This window comes from Pezoporus occidentalis, unplaced genomic scaffold (genome assembly GCF_034315485.1).
Source record: "Pezoporus occidentalis ecotype Australia unplaced genomic scaffold, CSIRO_AGI_Poc_V1 ctg69, whole genome shotgun sequence".
Classification (NCBI taxonomy): Eukaryota; Metazoa; Chordata; class Aves; order Psittaciformes; family Psittacidae; genus Pezoporus; species Pezoporus occidentalis.
Window position 1 is genome coordinate 599,279 of NW_026916041.1, and position 19,904 is coordinate 619,182.

Here is a 19,904-nt window from a genome sequence, read left to right on the forward strand (position 1 = left end):
CAACACAGCCGTGCTGCGGAGCCACTGTTGCGGAGGAGAGACACTTGGTGTCTGAGCATCCAGTCGCGCTCTCAGCCGACCCTCGGTGGGCAGGGGGAGCTGGGACTGCTAGGAGGCCCCCCGCTCAGGTAGAAGGTTACCTCCGGCTGGTGGCATAAGGTCACCAGCGCAAGGTTGTTGATTTTCTGCAGACTTCGCCCCCACCTCTCAGTACATCATCTTGAGAAACCTAAGAGGATTAAGAAAAGACAGCAAATGGCTCAGAGAGGTGTTTTAGTGTAGAAGCTCGTGTTCTAAACGACAGGGCTGCAGCCAGATGTGGTTTTCTAGGTGAATTCAGAATGCAAAACCTGATGCTTTGGTGCAGGTGAAAAGGCTTGGAATAAAATAGTGTATGAAATGACTCTGTAGCATCCCTTTCACCTCTCCCGCTCAACATACTTTTTGAGTTTTGACTTTGACATCACTTTTGCTGCTCCACGTGAGCAAAGGGCTGATTCCAGAACCCCTCTCCCTTCTCACAGAGGTGCTTTTCCAAGTGTGGGGGAGAAATGGGTGTGTATATCAAGGAGCAAACATATGGAATTGGCTCAGGATGTCAGCTGACTGCTCAGGATGGTTTCCTTTCTTCATACTGGAACTGTGCCACTTCATTCATGTACAAGGAGGTACTTAGCTCTCTTCACTCCTCTTCGGACTAGACTGTTTTGGATGGGGTGTACATGTCTTGTTAGTTTTATTCTGAGGAAAAACAAACATTTTCAGATTCTCTCCAGAAGTATTCTGACAGATCAAGAGCAAGGGTGTTTCCTGGCCATTCAGCTTTCACAAGGTTGACTTTAGTAGTAGTTTCACATCACTACTATTCTGTTTGGGTAAGGCACAGCGATCAATATCTCGACAGCTCCAGACAAGAGCAAGCACCTGTCCTTGCTATGTGCCAGGCTGGATGTAGCGGATGGCTCAGATCTTTAATCTGGACAGGGACTTTGCCTCACTAGTAGCTACATGATCTAGTTCTTAGATGTGTCTTAAATTTTCCATTTTTTTTTTTTTTTTTATTATTTTCTTTTCCTTCTTCTGCCAGATATTGGCTGAAAACATCCCTCTGTGCACATTTGAATTTGCTGGTGTGTGCAGGGCAGAAAATGGTATGGGATTCTTTGGGGGAATAGCACCTGGTGTAGTACAAGCACATTTAAGATTAGGTGGGTTTAGGGTCTGGCAGTCAAAAACTGTCAGTTTCAGAACTCAAAAGATTTGAAAAAGCTGCCCTGTAAAGATGCAGTCATGCAAAACCACTTCCACAAGATCAACTTTTCTTCTAGGCAAATGGTTCTTCCAATTTCTAATGACACCACATGTGTGCTCACAAAATAAGATATTTCATGCAGATGCTAGTAAATTGTCAGGATGTAAAACTAAAGACAAATTCCCTTAGCTGTTTGGTTATGCTTGTTTTCTAGCTGAAACATCCAGAGGACTGATAATTTCTTCAATTTATAGTGTGAGTGATGGAAGAAGCCAGTGTGGTAGCTTTACACATTAATGGGAACATGACTCTGAAAAGTGATGCTGGACTGCTAACAGGAGTTTTGCTCTTTTCTTCAGGGTCTTGTCTGCTAGATGGTGTGATCTTAGCCCTGACTGTATTTAGATCCCAACCATTCCCTGTTGTGTGACCTAACCCTGACTGTGGCATAGATTTATGATATGTTATTTGATGTATTTTTGTGTGGAGGGTGCTTAAACATTCAAGCTTTGACTGTATCTTTTATGTGCTTTTTACAATATCTTAAATCATTCTGTGCATTTTGTTTTCAAAGTACTTCTTCTAGTGATTTAATAATTATTTTTCTCTGAAAAGATTACATACAGAAAGTTCAAGTGCAATTCTTCAGAAAACTATGTTCAACAGATGTAATTGCCTATTTTTTAAAGAAGAAACTGAACACCAAGAATTTGAAATATTAAAAGAAGGAATTTAGGACTGATTATATGAACATCATCTGAACAGCCCATTTTACTCAAGGACTCATGAAAGGAGTTTTGAAGGTATAAACGTTTATTCAGTCTGAGACTTACCTAGTCCAAGTGGCTGCTACTGGTTTGACCAATTTTATGAAAAGCAGTTGATGCCAGGCTATAGTGAGCTCTCCCTCTGGAGTTGACTTAAGCTGCAGCTTGACTGTGTCAGAGCATAAAACCTTTGAGGAAAGAATGAAACTGGAATATTTCTACAGCATTTCCCAGATGTTAGGCATCTCACTTCTCTTTAATACCTTGACAATTTATAGGGCTATTTGTTTTAGTAAGAGATATGTTAGCTTTACCATGTAAATAATTTGACTAAGTAAAATTACAAATATGTGACTTCGGGAAAGATGTAGTCTAGTGCAGGGCATTAGTGCTAATGTTTGCTGTTTTCCACACTGGTTTCAGAAATATGCTATTGCAAATTGCATAGCTGCAACTGAAAGGCACCAGTAATTTATCTATTTGTCTAGCATTCATCGATCTATTTATTTATTTTGAACATAGTTCATAATTATTTTCAGTATATTTTCCAAGGATAGGTTCACTAAACAAGTTTAAATTTAAAATTCCAATTGTCTCCTGACCTGGTCAAATTTATTGCTAGAGAAGCAGCTATTTTGGTATTGCATATTAACCTCCACCTTAGTATCAGTATTCCTGGGTAGGTACATGATTGCAAAGAACATGATTTGTTGCTAAGTTTCAGGTTTTGAAAAGACTAAGCACTTCTGGGAATGTTGCTGACTTTCCGCAGCTGTGGCTTGTCAGCTTGAAAAGGTCTTTTACTCGTGGCTTTAGATTTTCCTTCAGGCTGTTTGCAGACTTACAGAACCATTAGTGAACGCATTACTGCATAAAATTAGTTGAGGAGTTATAAATTTTTTATTTGATTTTGGAGTAAAATGTGCGTGCTGAGGTCAATGCAGACTGGTGGGCCTCAGGGGACTGTGGCCACTGTTACTGATGTTCTTAATTTTAAGAATAAATATGTCTAGTACTTAAATTATTTTCATCTAACTGTGGGGGATGGGAAGAAGAAGAGACATATTCCTTCCTACTCCACTGTCTAAAAAAAAAACCCCAAACCACAGGAGGATCCCTATGTAACTGGGATTCAGAGCTAAGTTTATTGTGCATCCAAACCTCCCATTTGTGAAAATCCAGTCTTGGAAGTTCTAATCTTCTATCCTATTTAAGCAAGCGCAAGGGACCTGATTTTGCCTTTGCACTAGAACACCCATTTTGTCAAATGATGGTTGCCACTTTTTCACAAACCATTTGTCCTGTCATTGGTGTGTGTGCTGAACAAAATCATGAACCAATAGACTGTTTTTTAAAGCAGAATTATATCTTCTGTTCACTCAAATGTCATTTATATATCTGTGGTTTTTTTTTAGTGTATTTTATTTTTTTATAATTCATCATAATTTTCCAATGGAGGTTAAGAAAGAAAAAAAAAAAATCCAGAAAACTATTAAGATAAGAATTATGGAAGCATGGGAAGCTCACATGAAATTTTTGTTATCAAGCTGTGGAAAAGTTTATTCCTTCAATAGAAAGCAGTAATTATTTTATCTTCCTGTCTCGCAATACAGGAAGTTGCCAATAAAGATTCTGTCATGAACAACATGGCAAATAAAGTATTTTGATAAACTGTTGGGAGGGGGGAGTTTCCTAGAAGCAGCACAACCAGTGTTGAGGAGATGGTGTGGTATAAGGCAGTAGTAGTGGGAATCAGGCTCCTCATTCCTAGCTGCTAAGGGCATTATCCACATTCCATGAATACATCTGAGAGCTTGGTCCATTGGTCAGGCTTTGCCTGTGCTGGGCCGGTGGTGTGAGGAGGTTTGTACCCCTCTGGGCTTCCAGCTTGCAGGTCAGCTCACTCAACCCAAGGGGCAACAAACAGCCCTTGCCACCTTGTTTGGCAGGCACCTGGGGAGTGTCCATCGGGCATGAGAGCTGTTTCTGGTCTTCATTTGTTGGTGCCTGGGGTGTGCCCACTACCCAGCCTTACAGTGCCTGTGGGTCACATCAGCTGCTCACATCAACTCCATGGCAATGAGAGGCTTTGGTGAGGCTGTCCTCTTCACTGAGTGGAGGTTTTTGAGCTTGTTGTTGTCTGTTTCAGTTCCTCAGTTAAGGCTCTCAGTGTGGGAGAAATGAATGTATCAGCTGGGACAAATCATGAAAATCCTGCTTGTGCTGTAGTGAGACACAGAAGAAAGAAGGGCTTGGGGGGGGTGGCTTTCAGTGCGTTTTCTCTTGCTTTTCCTGCTTAAAAAAGTGCAGCTTCAGAGAGGGGAGAGGTTTGGTATGTGTAGCTTGTCACCTATATTGAAATTATGAAAATGTCATTGCATTTCAGGTCATGGAGATTTATTTGGTTTTGATGCTGTGCTTTTAGGAGTTTTTCCCAAATTATAATCAATTATATTTTATGATTTCTGTGAACTCTTTTAGTGGTGGCTCTTTTTCACAATCCTACATATACAAGTACAAAAGGACATTCGTTGAACTTTCCTTTTACTTTTCACTCTCCCTCTCCACTCCCATTATTTATCTTGAGAAAAAGTGTTTGGTGAGTAATATGCATGGTGAACTGACCCTAAGTATTACTCCATTTCTTTCTTTTCCTTTTTCCATCTACTTTTTATTAAAGAAGTTTCTCCTGATTTTAAAAGCAGGCAGAGGGTCACCCTAGGAAGTGACAGCAACTTCTTCAGTGGAGCCACTGTGCTGGGGAGTAAAGTTAAATAGTTGCAGTTTTGTAGAACCAGAGTCTACCCAAGGAATAAATTTCAGGTCTCAAATCTCGGAAATATATTGCAAGGTTCTAATGGCTATTTTATCTTTGCTTTGGATGGATAGTAATTATAATTATTAATTAATTATTAATAATAATAAAAATATTAATGTGTAGGTGTCCCATTACAACCATTCTGATGAAGAGTTTAAGTCTGTTAATAAAGTCATTGAAAGACTTTTTTTTTCTATCAAACACATTATTTTAATATTTCTTTTTTAAATCCCTTCTCTGAATAAATGCTAATTTTAGGAAAGTATATTCTGTGTCTTTCGAGCATAACAAAAAGCTGACTTACTTCTCTAAGTGTGAAAACAAACTTAAATGTGATGACTTCTGTGAACTTCAGGTATTTTTTTGTTTTGCTAACCATGCCTTCCCAGTCTTGACAACTTTTATTTGACTTGCTTGGTCAAACAACATGTTCAAATCCATGCACTTAAAAAAACTCATGAAATGCACTCTAACCACCAAGGAGCTGCATTTTATTGCATGGTAGTAAGCTGTCTTGAAGAGGAAGTTTGTTCTTAAAAAGATTTAAAAAATGCCTAAATGAACCAAAAACAGAAAAAAACCCCTAACAATTAATACAAAGAAATTGTTTAAAACAGGGATGTCTTATTGTAAATGTGGACTTTGTGGGCCTAATCCTGCAAGAATGTGCCTGCTTAACCCTGATTTCAGCAAGCCTAACTTGCATGCTTATTTTTAAGCAAAAGAATTGTTTGAATATTTGAAGCTCAGGTGAAAACAGAGTATCTCCACTTTGACTCCTGACATTTATTTTGCTGCTGTCTGGAGTTACCCCAAAATAATTCCAAACGCATCTCTGTCTTTGAAGATCCTCAGTACAAATGTGCCTTTCTCCCTTGTTTGCAGTGAGTGTGAGATCCGGGAAGGGGCAGTTAAGCAAAATTTCAATTAAAATATGGTATGTTAATGCAATTAACCCAATAAGCATCACCTGGCAAATCAAAACAGTGGGTGCATGTTCAGACTTAAATTTCTTTTTTTGACAAAGAATGTACACTTGAATATTACATGAAGACCTAGGAAATGTATTTTATAAGAACAGTGTGCAGGTGCTGTGTTTTTAGTTTCATCATAACCATTTTAAAGAGCTGACTTTGAAGCAGCCAATAGGATACGCTTGTGCTTGTTCTGTGGTGTTTGAGCCTTTCAGTGTCTTTGATTTTTGCTTCCTCATTCAGCACAGGTAACAATACTGGCTTTCAAAGATGGCAGGTGAGCTGAAATGGTGTGAATGTTCTAACCAAAAAAAATGGATCAAATAATGATGTAAACTCTAAAACTAAAAGGAAGAAATGAGTATTCGATAGTAGCTTTTCAAATTTTTTTAAATGTCATTCAGAAATTGTTCTTCAACAGTCACATTTTTCAAACTTACAGTATAGGACCAGAGGTAAACATGGCTGTGCAGACTCTGTCTGCCTCACACCATAGTTCATGCTGTCTAATTAATCAGCCCTTAATAATCTGTTCTGATTTCAGAAACGTATTCTAGAATGACCCACTGTGCATTGAAGATTTGAGTCTTTTTCAAGGTAGAATCCATTAAAAAAAAAGGCATTTAATTTTGCAGGAACAACAGCAATACCAGACACAGCTAATGAAGGTTACTTCATTTTTATTATTAAATCAATAATAAAGTTTTCCTGACTCAGCAGTTTCTAACCCCTTCCTCTCTAGAAATATTGAAGAAATATACCGTACATCTGTTACTTCTTTTTCCTGGTTTATTTGTTTGATTTCCAGGCCTATTTCTGGGCCATTTGAAAGGAAAAGCAAGTTGTTAGTAATTCACAGGCCATTTCATGGGCATTTTGGCACCTGGTTTATTTGATGTGTTTTTATATGTGTGCTGTGGCATTTTTTGTCTGTGTTACACCCAGTGTTGTCTGTTATCTTGTCTGACCCAGATGATACAATTTAGTGCCTCTTTTATTGTGTGTGGGTAAGATTAGGGCATGGCTGTGAGCAAGGTAGCTAATGCTGTGTCTAGGTAAGACTGTGTGACTGTGACAGTTAAGGACATGAATGGGGGTTGCAGGAGAAGGACATGGGCCTCTTTGGATGTGCTAGTCAAAATGGGCCTTTAAAATAGGCATGGTTTTATGAGGTGGTAGAACTGCCAGATCTTCTTCCATGGAGACAGAGTCTTGCAGGTATCATGGCATCATATATACTGTCTTCAGCTTATATGCTTCTGAGGAACACCCTAGAAAGAGATCCCTGTGCCATAGGGTTCTCACATTTCTGTTATGACCCCTTAACGCATTTCTGGTACTGCTGGCGCACCCGCACGTGGGTTACTCCTGAGCAAAATACCATTATCAAATCCATGTGGCATCCTTCTTGCACATATCCTGCCCCAACTCAATATTCCTGCTAATAAAGGTCTTGTTTGGTCAGTGTTGCTCGTAACACAGCTTGTGAACCTGGGCAAAAAGTCATCTGGGGATCACTTATTAGTATATAACTATCTTATTAGTGCTTATTAGTATATAACTAGCAGGTCAAAATCTCAAACATTTGGTTCCATATGTCTGGAACGAAGCATTCAGGACCCGTACAGACAAATTCCTCTAGCTGCAGCTCCTGAGGCACAAGCTAAAACTGCTGTCACCTCTGTTTCGCTGGCATGTAAACCTCTTCTCACTGGCAACAGCTCTAATCAGAGCTCACCGTTACATGTATTTTGGCAAATGGAAGACATGGAAACTTGCTGGGTTTGAATGCTTCTAGAAAAAGAAGTTCTAGGGAAGAGTCTCAAGGAGACAATATACAAAGTAAATACCAAATGTTCTTATTCTGGTAAAAGGAAAAAGAAAACATCTTTACTCTTGTAAAAATGAAGAACCCTTGGCTTTTAGCCCTTGGAAAGGGTAAACAGAGGATGTACCCATAAAAAATAGGACTCAAGGTCTCTGTGTGGTATGGAGAACTCCATTAATCTCATGGCTGCCAGTGACCATGAACCCCTTGACGGAGGCAGCCTCTCCTGCTGCCTCACCACAGCACAAACTGGTGCTATATGAGCAGGTTGGAAAATTGTTAAAAAGCCATGTCTGTCGCATAAGCAGTATTTCAGTGGATCCAGCAGTGTGTATATGACTGAAATCCAGCATTACTGAAAGAGTTTGGACTTCAACATTGTGAGTATTTGACCTTGAAACTGGATTGCATAAAGAACAATATGAAGATATAACAGTGTGTGGCACTACTGTCATCACCACCAGTTAGGCTCCACCTGAGGAAGGATCCTAGAATAACCTTTGGCCACGTGCTCAAATCAAGCTTACGCTGCTGGATATCTGCCTCTCACTTGACTCTGTCAAAAGCAGTCTTCTTAGCCACTGCCCTTCAAAGGAGCCCTCCATTGTCAGTAACTTTTGGCAGGCAAATTACCTAGGAGCCCACCAAGAAAACTTACATCCTAAAGTGACCTTTGAAGCTTGTCTAAATCCAAGATGGAGATCTACCCAGGCAGTCAAGAAATTGGTGTGGTCAGAACAAGACAGGGCAGCCTTCTGCTCCCTGCCCAGGAGGTGTTTCCAACAGAAGCTTCAGAGAGTGAACAAGGCATTTTCCCTGAGGTATATGTGTAGAGAGTCAAATGGGATGCTTGCTTCCAACCCTTGGCTGTCTGACTTCAGTGGGATACCTACCTGCCGGGTCCTTCTAGTGCTAATTGATTCTTCTCCCTTTTCTAGGAGCATTTCAAAAAGCTTCCAGGTCCAGAAAAGTGAAAAGTGCTCAGGATTGTTGGAGTCAGTGCTACTAAGCCCTGGAGCACAGCTTGGATGAGTGCCTTAGAAAGAGCCAGGAGGAGTACACAAAGGCAGGACAGGGCCAAACCAATTGGTAAACAAACTTATTAATTACTCAGGATTCATTCCCTCCCTTTTCAGTACAGGGTGTGCACCAGGATTGCATGCCATGGTGTACCAGCCCGAGAATGCTGAGGAGCCGGTTCCATATGAATGTTAAGGTGACTGGTGTTCACAGGGAGCTGGGGTGTAACAACCTTCCTTTCCCAGATTGTCTGCATGATCTATGGACATAGGGAAGTAGAAGGCTACAGTGTTTTCCCTCCAGAAACACTTTGTGGGAGCACTTTGGGGTTACCTTGCCCCACCACAGGCAGGAATTGAACATCATAAACATGGAAGTTTGCTGTTTCCTTTAAAATAGTGTTTTAAGAAAACCCAAATAGCAAGAAGGTGAAGTGGACATGACTCCCTGTGTAACACTAGTTATGAAAATGTTGGAGATACTCTTTGAATAAACTCAAGAGTTAGCCTGTTTCTTTTTCCCTAGTCAGCTCTCCTAGCTGTCCCTAGGAGCCTGCCAGAACAAAATCAGGCTGGTGATAAGCTCTTTCTGCAGAGGTAACCTGAGAGACAGGTGAATGCCTGGCTGTCATGGTAGGAGATGGGCTGATGGCTGCTTGGAACAGAGGTGGGGTCAGTTCAAGACTTGCCAGTGCTGACAACCCGAGGGGTAACAGCTGTGACGAAGCTCTGATTACATCCTGGGCTATGTGTGTCTGCCAGGGACTGAGCCACTGCTCAGCCCTTTGACCTCTTACGGTGCATTGGCATCACTGCCCTTGGAGCAAGCAAGGAAAGTAGTTGTTTAAGGATAAAATGTCAAAACCATGCATGTGTGACACCATGGGTATCAGCCACAGCTAGCTCCCATTTTTGCTTGTGCATTTGACTGCACAAGCACATTTTGCAGTGTATTTGACTGGTCCTGTTTGAACAGAGGCATGAGACAAAGGGGAAAAGAAGGAGGGGAAAAAGTGGGTAGGCCAGAAATCACCCTCATCTTTCATCCAGGCACCTCTCTGCATGTTGCTGTGGAGGTGAGACAGGCTTTTGTTGTGCTATGTGTGAAATGACTGCCACATGCTGCATGTCAATCCAACAGTCAGCAACTAAACAAAATGGTAAACCAGGTGTTAGATGTACCTGAAAAGGGGAGAGGCTGGAAAGAGTTTGCTATCATGTATGATATGAGGAGCTTGTGTGGCACTATTTTGTGGACCACATGGACATACCTGGCACAAGGCTATAAGCTAGACAGTCTGGAAAAGCTAAAGGTGCAATCAGGAATACAGGATACTTTGGCCCACAGAGAATGAAATTTCTTATATGATGCCGTGCTCACTAGGGGCGATCTGCATGCTGGTGCTCCCCACAGTGTTCCTGCTCTTTAAAATTAAATTGTTTGTTTCTTACAATTTGGATGTACTCCTGGAAGTGAGGTCTGGGATCCACACATAGCATTTACTTTTAAATATACCTGTAATAAGTGCTAATAATTTACATGATACAGGTATGGGGAAAGTAAATAAAGCATGCTCTTCTAAGATATCTCTAGCTTTTATTATTATCGTGATATCTCACAGATCAATCTTTACTAAAAATATCTCACAAAAACAAAGGGTTGAAGGTCTTTGTTTCCCTTCCAAGGCTATTTGGGAAGGAGGAAGTGGGCTAGAGTAGTTTTTAGATTGGAAAAAGCCCTCAGGATGACTGTAATGCTTAGTTTTAATTATATGTACAATTGATGATCCAACAGCTTCTTGGCCTCTGCTTTATTCTCGTGTCCCTTTACTTTTAAACTGAAGAAAGGCATGTCTGTTCCCAGCCTGACAATGCTATTGATAAATTATTCTAGGAAAAGCCAAGTAAAACCAGGCTGTCTGACTTCTGAAAGGAGGAGAAGTGCTGAAGAGAAGTACTTGTTAAGACACAAATAACGTGTTCACTCTAGCTGCCCACAAGTGGGATAAATTTTGGCATGGCTCACACAAAGCATTTTTAATGTTCCAGTTAAAATCTGATATGATCTGTCAGCTGTAGCAAATGTTTGTATTGGCTTTTGCAGATATCTGTCAATGTTTGCTGGCTCTGTCCGTGTATGCAAATGTTAAAGGGTGCCCTTCCCTCACTCTTTGAGGGTGCTTGCAGTAGAACGGGAAAGAAGGACCTCAGCTCCGAAGAAGCATGGAATACACATGGCAAATGCTCATGGAAAGCGCCTTATTGCTCCACATAAATAGGGTCAAAATAAAAGGTGTTGCATGTGATGTAAACATTTCCATGCTGTTTCTCATGTAATTATTAAAACAATTTCCCTTCTTTCTTTCTGATGACATCTGAAGATTTTTGGTTGCTTTCCCCTTTCTGTGCCGCCTGTGAGACAATTTTTTGCCCTTGTAGGGGCATGAATACAGTTTGATTTCAGAGAAGCATACTTTTGTGTAAAATATGCAAAAAAAAAATAGTATTGGTAGAAGTGCCAAGACTGAAAGATAGTGTGTTTGATCTGTAGAGTGATAAATTGGTAACTGTACTGCTAACTGAATCCCATAGCATGCACCACAGTGATCACTATGCAGTTAACTGCTTCAGGTAAGTGCCACTGTCACTCAGTACTGTCATGAACAATTAACGTGGTGGCTATGAACTTAAAACTGCCACTACTAAGTTTCTTCCTGATCGTTCCTTCGACATGGAAAAAGAAGCATGAAGTTATAATTATTTTTTATCTGATAGGTCATTTACCGCTTGCCTGAAGAAAATGACCCATTAGGTAGAAATAATGCCCTACAGTTTTACAAAGTTGAAGATAATTATGGGATATGAAGACTTGTTAGAAATCAGAAGAATAATGTAATATAGGCATATATAATCTCTGGTGGAGTTTAAAGTCAAGCAGGTTAGTAAGCCAAAAACTTTTGAACTCTGCCACTTAAGTATTGAGTAATACTGATGGTCATAAAGCAACTGATACTTTTTAATTGACATGAAAATTTGTACATCTCAAGGAGCCATGTTATTTCCAATGCTTTTGTAGAAAGAAACCTGTTTGAGCTCAGAATAAAAAGATTTATAGAATAAATATGCTTTTTGCTTTGACTATCCTCCTTCTGTAGTAAAGATGAATGCAGTTTTGATCTTGCCTGAAATTGCATTTGAGAATTCTGTGGAGGTTGTTAGCAAAGAAAGTTGCTTAAATTCACCAACTTGCAAAAATGAGAACGTATCTTCAAGTCTCATCTCCAAAGCCACAAATGCCTGACAGTTGTTCTGAGTCCTTGTCTTTTGTCTGCTAATTAAGATAAGTGGAGCCCAGCTCAGAGGTTGGGAGAGACATATTATGCAATGCTTGTTTAGTGTGACAGATTTTGGCCAACACATACCAGATGAAACTTGGCAGTCTAGGTAGACTGCAAAGTTAAAATCTGCATAGACATGTTTACATTTTGTTAAGTACAAAACATGTTTGGGGGACTACATCAAATATTGTGCTCTGATAACATGAAATTTAAGTTGCTGACGTTTTACACATGGAACCTGTACACTGCAGTGGATATGAAACTTTCCTTGTAGCTCATCACTGGCTTAGGCCAGTGGATGCCAGTTTGAAGGTCAGATAAGGTGTGTCCTTCTAGAAGTATGAATAAGAATTCCTATAGCTGCTCATTTATTTGAGATTATAGCATTCTGACCTCATGCTTTATGTAGCTATCCGAAATTGTGCCTTCTGAATGGATTAGGTGACTTCTCATTGTAGTTTAACTAATTCCTTCCAAATACACCAAACTTTGCTAATGTGTCATGTTTGTGTCTTCTGGATCTAGATTCTGTATTCTTGGAAAGAATGCAGTTGGAAAAAGTAATGAATTGTGCAGCAGTTTGTCAGTTTCTGGAGTGCCTGTTGTCTTCCTAATTAATCTTGAAGTTCTGGTCTACACATCTATTTGGGCTACTAGTCTGAGAAGTGGTGCCCTAAAGATTTTTTTGGTTTAGTTCTTTTGATATATGAAGGTATGAAGTAGTGACAGTGAAGGATGTAAGATTTTTTTTATAAACTTCAGTGATTCAACCATTTATTAAATAATTAACTTCCTTGCAGCACTAGGTCATACTATAATACAGTAGTTGTTGGACTTAGGTCTGGTAAGCTTGTTTCAGAGTTAGACACATCTGAACATCACAAAGGTTTCCTTCAGTGTCTTTTAAAAAGTGCAGGATTTACTTTCTTATTTGATAGAGTCCTGTTATGGATTTTATATGTTAAGCATTTTTAAGTTATTTTACAGTTGGTTTTAAGCCATTTACCAATATGCAATCAAATTGTCAGTGTGCCAGTAATATTTTGTGTGTTGTCTCAGACCATGAAACACTTATAATACATTTTCCCTTTGAACTTACTCTATTTTAGTAACAGGGTTATACGAGAATTAGACAAACCCCATTATCAACCTTTTTCACTGCCAAAAATAAAAGAGATATTAGGGCTTGTGGTTGGGAGAAAATTTTTCAAAGGCTCAATAGATTAAAAAGGATTGTTAGAACCAAGATTTACAAACCTTAGAACTATAATCAACTTAAACCAATTCTGGAAATGTTATCTGTACTTTACTAAAGAGACACTGTTTAAATGAGCTAGCTAGTGCTTAGCTTGTAAGCCAATAGGCTGTGCAAGGAGTCCTTCCCTACACACGACTTTGTCACTGCAGCCTCCTCTTCTTAGCCAACTCCTACCTTTCCAGCAGTGCTCTCACTGGATTTGTACCTTCTTATCCCAAAATTCTCTTTTCATTGCTTGATGTTATCAGCAAGTCAGCAGTCACAAAGATATGCAGCTCCTCCAAGTTCTGTGAAAATTGGTTGCTGGCTGGAAGAAACCTAGTACCTTGACTGAAGGAATGGCTTTAATATGAATTTACACTTTGTTGCATACCAGATAATCAGCATAACAGAATTATGAAATCTTACACTTTGCAGCCATCCTGATAGGCAAAGCTAGAGAAAAGGAAGTGTGGTTTGGTCCCTGGGCATTTATTTGTGGGTGTGTTTTTCCTGTAAGTGGCACCGTACAAAATCGTGCCTGACAAATCTCGTGTCCTTTTACAACAGTGACAGCATTGGTGGATAAGGGAAGAGTGACTGATGTCATCTACCCGGACTTGTGCACAGTATTCTTGTCTCTAAACTGGAGAGGCATGGATTTGGTGTATGGACCCCTCGGTAGATGAGAAATTGGCTGGATGGTTCCACTCAGAGTTGCAGTCAACAGCTTGATGTCTGAGTGAAGACCAGGGACAAGTGCTATTCCTCAGGGGTAGGTATTGGAACTGGCACTGTTCTTAGTTGGCGACACAGACAGGGGAATTGAGTGCACCCTCAGCAAGTTTGCCAACAACACCAGGCTTTCATTGCCATGAGTAATTATGATTGATTACATTTATGAGAATAAATGAGTTTGTATGAGCTTAAAAGGAGTACTGCTGTTGAAATGCTGTTTTCTGGAGTCCTTTTGCTGGCTGTTGTGATTTAAGGCTAGCTGGTAACTCAGAACTGGCTGAACCCAGGACACTGCCTTTATGTCTCCCTGAAGGTTATTCTGTGGGTTTGAAAAACATAGTAAGAAAATGTTTTTGCAGACATGGATGCTCTAAATATTTATTCATTCAAGGGTTTTGTAATTGCTGGTCTGCAGAGCACTTGCCTTGGGACAGTGGCTGATAGTGATGAGCAGACACTGCTCCAGACACTAAGTGCTTACAGGATCTTACAAGTATCTCATGCAGTTCAGTGGGGTAGATATGGATCTTCTGTGACTGCAAATGGAAGTAGTGATTTCTGTGTATCTGTTGAGATCCAGCCCTGTGATAAAAGCATTTGAGAACTTCCAATTTAATATTAAATAATGATAATGCCGCCTGCAATAAAAGTACAGCCACTCCAAGCTTCCTCTTTAATAAAAAAGGCAACTAAACAAACTTGAACAAACTATTAATTTTATATGATTTTTATTTTGTCTTTTGCATATCCACTCTACTGTCAGGATTATTTTTTATTTGTTAGACATCATCTTCTTCAGAGTTATGACATGGCATAATGGTGGTCTAATATATGAGATATATTTTAAATAGACTTTTCCTCAGCCTAATTAGTGGGAATAATGTTATACAAATAAAACTCCCAAGATACTGAGTCTTTGCCTCTATTGTCATGATTCTTGGTATAGCCATATCTGAATGATGTGGATATTTTTAGCAACTCTTCAGCTTGAAATCTGCTGACAATAAAACCCCAGAGTTTCTGTAGGCTGGCCCTATTTTATTATTTTATTTTATTTTATTTTATTTTATTATTTTATTTTATATTTTATTTTTCTGAACCCATCTCTGTAGAAAGAATGACAAAGCAGCAAAACAGCAAAATGACTTCAGGGGACTTTCTCCCGAGAGGAAGACAAGCACTGCTGTTGCAAGTAACTAGAAGAAGCAGTATAAGCCCCTGTTTCAGTTCTGTGTATTGCACCAGCTTTGCCGAACAGAGTTCTAGGTAGGGATGTTTGGTCTAGGGGAGGATGTGTCCTTGTCCTTCTTACCCTCCAAGTTCTTTTCAGACAGGAAAGGATTTCTCTGACAAGCTTCCTTTAAATAAAGGGTAAAAAAAATTGCACTGAGAAGAAAGAGGCTTAAATGAAAATGGATTTCGTACTTTAGTGGAATCTCGTGTACCAGGGTTATTTATAGATTTTAGCTTATTAATCAAAATCAAAAAGCAAATCCTTTCAATCTTGGATATATTGCAAGATCAGCATCTCTCAGTAAGAATTCTTGGGAGAAAATGACAAGCTGTCAGCACTCAGTAAAAATTTATATTCTTGTTGGAAAGATACATGAGTGAAGGGTGCAATGCTGAGTACCTGAGACTGCCAGGAAAGAGAGAGTCAAAAAATGAATCAGCATGAAGAAAGAATATTTAAAATTTCAAAGACTAGACATCTGTTACGAGATATGGATTTATTTCTTGTCTTCAATTTCAGCCGAGACTCTCCTTTCTCTGGCTACTCTGTGGTCTGCTTTTGCGAATATAGAGATTAAAAGTATCTGCCTATTAAAGTACCTTCATTTGGAAATGAGGAAAGAGAATAAAAAGATGAGATAAATTATATCGTACCCATGTCTTTTTTGTCATGACTTTCATTAGCATAAACATAATATCATAACATATTAATACTTTTTGCTTTCTGTCCATAGTCTTTTCTTTCATTATTTTTTTAAAGTAGGGTGTCTGATACACCTTTACTTAAAGGATAAACAGATTTCTTACTGATTATTTTAACATATTGCGTTTATGTTTTTTTTCTGCATGTGAACTGCAAACTACTAGACTTTATACCAACTGTCTTAATTTCAACAGGGGGTCGTTTTTTTTTTATTTACCTCTGGTTTTGCCTCTGATTTTGGCATGTCTGTTATTTATGCTATTAAGGGTTATTGTCCTTCACCAGTAATAGAATTCATAGCAGCAATGAAAGAGGCGGGATGTTGCATCAGTCAACATTTTAGGCACCCCCAAATTAAATTTGTTTGAAGTTGGTTGAAAAACAGAGCTGCTTTCACTGTCTGCAAACTTGGAAGATGGGAAACGTACTGTGAAAAGAGTTGTGGTAGTTATTTTTAGTACAAAAGAGGGGGAAGGCAAGGAGGAGGACAAGGGGTGGGTAGCCAGTGGTTGACCTAATTAGTTACAAACTAACTCTGATTGTCAGATAAATTCTAGAATAAAAATTCCAAATACATGCAAGTACTTGAAAGATCAAAATTAGATGAATTACAATCAATAAGTTGTGTCAAGCCAGTTTCTTTCTTTCTAGAATAACACGTCTTTTGAACAGAGAGGAAGCAGTAAATTTCTGTCTTGGCATTATTAGGGTTTTTGATAGTTGCATATGACATGCTCCTACACTAAGTAAGGTAGAGAAATATGGCCAAGGCAATGTATAACTAGCTGAATGCAAGACTGAGAATTCAGATTTCAAACCGAGGTTGCTGCCAGGAGTACTATCAAAGAAGTACAATACACGGCTGGGGTCTTGCAAGGTTTGTACTCCATACTAGTGCGTGTTTTGTCTACATGGTGGACAGCGTGCTGTTGAGATTTCAGATGCCCATGGAGCTGTAAGGGTATAATGCATATTGGAGGATGGGATAAATATTGAAAACAACCTTGATGAGGTAGGGTGGTTTTGGGGCAGGAGGAGACAAATAATCATTTCAATAGGAAGATGAGAAAGATCTGCAGCTGGTAGGAATAAGCCAGTACAAAAGCAAAATAAGAACTTGTGAATGTGACTCTAAAACAGACAATGAACAAGCATTGCCTTTTTCTGCACCATCTCTTTCCCTCTTTTCCCTTTACAATATGTGTGGACAGAGTGTTTTCTTCTGTCCTTTATGACCTTTGACTGTTGGATCTGCTATTGTGCCTTGGACAGCCTCATTCCGTCCTTTATATTTCAAAAAATTTTTTGCTCCTCATTCATTTCCTGTTGCATACTTCTTTGTGAGTTCAGATTATTGAGGACCCATGACTTCGTGAAGGTGATCTCTTTAAATTTCCTCATTCTGGGTTTTTTGCTTCTTTGTTTGTTTGTTTTTAATGTGGTGCAATTGCTTCATTTTTTCTCTGAAGTGTACTACTTTTCTGCCAGTGAAATCAGTTCCTTGAAACTGGTGTCTTCTATTTTCATGTTCACTTCTTCTTCCTCTTTTTTTTTTTTCTAGAAATTCTAAACTAGCATTTCTAGGAAATAAAATGGTTCTGCTACTTGAGCTGCCTATGTATGCACAGCTCATTCTGGAAACGCTGCTGACTATATCAGTCACTCTTCTGTCAGGATGCTGGGTCTCCTCACCTTTGCCTGGTCCCTTCCAATATCTTCCTCTGCTACCTCTGTGCCAAGTGGATTCTCCCCTGGCGCAAGGTAACAGTGTGTCTGTTCCCCACCCCAGCTGTCTTCCTTTGTGCGCACCCAGCCTGCACAAATTACCCCACCCATTCTCAGTTATGCTAACTGGCATAGGTAATCACACATACTCTTTAATGTGTTCAGGGTCTTTGATTTAGTTTCCTACATTTCTTTCACTGGTACAGATGTCTGAAGTATTCTGTAGAAGAACTGTTTGGTTTTGTTTCGTTGCTACCTTGAATGACCTTATTTTAAGGAATAATCATGCCAGATCTCTTTTGTGTTTCTAGTCAGGCAGGTTATCAGGAAAGACAATTCCCTGGAGGAGAGGAAATATTAGTAGTAAAGCATTTACAAATCTGGAAGAAGGGCTTGGAAGCATATTTAAAAAAACCCAAAAGTTGACAAGAACTGGTGCAGACACTTGAGATTAAGGGGACAGAGATACTCTAGAGCAAAAGGAAGCTAACAGGCTGATCTCTTCCACCTCCCAAAGACAGAGAATGGGATAATTACTCATAGGTAAATCTGGAGACTGAGCACAATGGGAAAGAGCCAGCTAAACTAATGAATGGGTGGTTGATGCCAGAACAAATGCATGTAAATAGGTTACAAATAACTTCAAGCTAGACACAGGAAGATGACTGCTAACCAAGGGAGAAAACACATTTCTAGAGCAGTTTCCAGTAGAGGAAGTGTTTAAGGGTATGTGGTGACAAGGATGAAAAGAATAATTAAGAAAACCCCTACACCACTGTAGTAACAGTATGAAAATGCTCTTCCTAGAAGATTGTAGGAGACATGGTAAAATGGCCCAATGGTAGCTTTCTGTCCTGAGCTTTAGAAAAGATTTCAAAATACACTGTCTGTCTCTCATACTCCCATTTTCTTTTTTTGATACAAACATTTTTATATCCCTTACATAACTAAAAGTAAGGGGGAATTTAGCAAAACCACACAAATGTACCTGCTGTGATTCTTTGAAGCTATGAGATAAAAGGAGTAGTTTTCTGGGTAAGAAAAGAGCGATTCTGTTAGATCGGGGCTAACTGGTAACTCCTGGTCATGGTTAGCTTATTCTTTGTCCCCAGGAATTGATTACTCATCTTAAAACTCAACGGTTGTCTAGTGACAAGCAATTAAGGTATAATTTGATTACTTGTTTACAAATAAAATATTGTCTTGGCCTGTAATGACAGTAACAAGCCTAAGGTTATGAAGTTATCAGAGCTTTGGAGGTTTTAACAAGGCACACACATCAGTTTTGGCATTTCTGTGAGCCTCTTCTAAATTTTAGTTAACGTGTAGAAAAATGTGAACAATATAATTTATATTTCATTTCAAGGGTAGAATAGGGAGGCACACTTGGGGTTTTGTTTTGTTTTGGTTGTTTAAATCCTGTAATATCATATATTAAACAAATACTTTTGCCAGACAAAAAATGCTCTGTTCAGGTCTTCTTTACTGGGAACTCTGGCTGGCTGAGTGCCACCAACCTTGTCAGAATGAGTGTTTGCCACTTATTTCTCCCAGTTATCCTGAGCAGGAGGGTAAATTCCTGGTGGATGTGAATTCGTTGATTGTGAGTTGCCTCAAAATACTGAAATAAGGTATTGTAAAGATCTGTCACAAGAACAATAATGAAAGTATGTTATTCTTGCTTACAGAGTTTCATTTGTGCTGCCACAGGTTCATGTTATTTCAAATTTGATTGTTTACAACGGGTAATATATGAAAATTTAAGTGAAAATAAGAGACATAACAAATCTAAGAGAAAATGTATTACTACCCTCTCATCCTCAATTTATGAGGAACATGACTTTTCAAAAGACATTCATTGTTTCTGTCAGATTTCACTAGTACAGAAGTTTCAAATCAGAATTATTAAATTCTCTCAAGGAGATTGTACTCAGCATTGTTATTATTCTTTACTTTACTGCTGGCAGGAGTGTTCACACAGTGACAAAGATTAGGCTATCCAAACAGTTGAACCTAGGATAGTCAAGTAGCCTGCTGCAGAGTGGATTGGGACTATAGAGACATTTTCAAGTCCTTGAGTACAGGCCAGAGGTGTAGGAGGCATCTGCTATTTCTACAGAAGCATCCATGTTACTTATTTGGCTTCACTTTCCTCGGAAACAGCTGTTGTATTTGTTTTCTTTGCAGCCGTGGAGCTGAAACTCAACATCTCTCTGTGCTGGAACAACTTCACTGTTTCAACAGAGGACAGTGGAGACTGGGAAAAATGCAA

General features: G+C 39.2%; 1 protein-coding gene across 1 annotated transcript in view; it reads left to right on the plus strand.

Moving 5' to 3' along the window:
* LOC134175531 (uncharacterized protein YagA-like) overlaps window positions 1-19,904 on the plus strand; it is a 336,167-nt gene that overhangs the window by 67,308 nt on the left and 248,955 nt on the right. The window lies entirely within an intron of this gene.